This window comes from Aotus nancymaae, unplaced genomic scaffold, assembly GCF_030222135.1.
Source record: "Aotus nancymaae isolate 86718 unplaced genomic scaffold, 86718_ANA_hifiasm-v0.15.2.pri h1tg000059l, whole genome shotgun sequence".
Taxonomy (NCBI): domain Eukaryota; kingdom Metazoa; phylum Chordata; class Mammalia; order Primates; family Aotidae; genus Aotus; species Aotus nancymaae.
The window spans coordinates 44,234,836-44,236,817 of NW_026988473.1; positions in this window are offsets into that span (position 1 = coordinate 44,234,836).

Sequence of the window (1,982 nt, forward strand, 5' to 3'; positions counted from 1 at the left end):
AAAATCAACAAAGTTAATGAAAATCAAGACTGGTAGAACATATTTGTGACATAATACAACACTCAAAGAATATTCAACTGTGTTACATAGAATACCTACATATTGAAAAACAGAAAAATGGGCAAAGTCCAAATATGGCAGCTTACTTGCTTCATCAGACTGAAGAGAAGCAAGAAAGAGAGAAAGAGTGCTAACAAGACAGAAGTTGTGGCCTCTTGAAACCTGACCTTGAAAGTGACAGGGCTATTACCTTTGCCATGCTCTATTCATTAGAAGCAAGTCACTAGGTCTAGCCTATTCTCAAGGGAAGGGGATTACACAAGGGCATAAAAACCAAATGGTAAGGGTCATTGCAGTCCATTTTAGCAGTCTGCCTACCACAGAACACAAACAGTCAATTCATTGAAAAATTTATGACATACAAACTTAGGAGAAGGTGTTGAATAGTAAGGAAGATTCAGATTAATGTGATAAAGAGATGTCGTGATTTATCCACCAGGTTGAGAAAAATTAAATACTGAAGATATCTAGTTTTGGCAAGCACTTTAAGAAGCAGGTATTGCCAAACATTATTTGGCATAATAGAGCAAATTGGTACTGAGCTTATTCTCAGTAAAGATGCATGTAACTCTTTATCCAGCAAGGGAAGTTCTAGTAATCCACTGCAGAAAAAATACAGGAGCCCAAACAGTCATGTTCGAGAAGGTTTATTGAAATAGTGTCTATGATAGTGAAAACCTAAAAACCACAGCCCTGCCTATAGGATGGTTAACAAAATTATGAGATATTTAGCCTGTGGAATTCAAGCCAGAGCTATTAATAGAAAGAATAAGGTAGATGGAAAGATCTTTAAAACATATTTTAAATGAAAAAAATTGCCTAATAATTCATTTAATGCCATGTAAAAATAAAAGCAAACAACTAAGCAAAATCATTATTTTTCTACCTGCATATATACACATGTAGATACTTACTGAAAGCAGAGAAGGAGAGGGTGAAGTGATGGTAGTGGTTAACTCCATAGAGAGTTAGAGTGGAGGAAGCATGGCTAAAGAGTATTTCTCTTTATTGGTATTATCTTAAGTTTTAAGAATGTGTGTATGTGTTATCTGTTCAATTTTTAAAATAACTGAAAAGAATGGGTATTATAAAATCATACAATTACCATCAGTGGAATAAGTACTTTCAGTGATCTCAGAATCTTATCAGTTATCTTGAGAATCCAAAGTTTCTTCTTCTAGGAAAAGAGAGACTACTGTAGCCACAACTCTCAACCCAAGACCTGAACATTGTTTAGGAATAAAAACCAGATTAGGTTTCAGAGACTTGAAACTAAAGGGCAAAGGTCTGATAGGCAGACAGCACTGGAGGGAACTCTGAACTTTTTATCTTATACCCACTCCTCTGACAAAACCTCCTCAAGGCAAAATAGAAAACAGTTTGAAAATTTGCCATATGTTCTACAGACCTGTGTGTATCTTAGCTTGGGGCCAGTTGGAGCCTTAACCAACAATGATGAGAGTAGGTAAGTATCTAGGCCTCTTTCTGGTTCATAACATCTCCAAGGCTCTCATTTCTGATGAATTGTAGTTAAAACATTGGAATATTTCCATACCAGTTAAGTCGATTAAACAGTCCCTGTGATGTGCACCAGATTCCTCCCCATCACCCACCACACCTGATACCTTTGGTGCATGTGTATATACATGTGTGTATGTATTTAACAACTGAAATTGCCTGACACTGACCAATCAGAACTGGTGTTGGCCCCAAGACCTCACTTGATAGGCTGACACCAGTTCTGATTGGTCAGTGTCAGGCAATTGCAGTTGTTAAATACATACACACATGTATATACGCATGCTTTAGGTAATTCAGGATGTTTGGTGCATGGCATGGAGTGATAAGTATAACAACCTATCTGGGTATTAAGGGAAGTTAAGTTACAGGATCGGTGGACATAACAATGTATTTTCCATCTC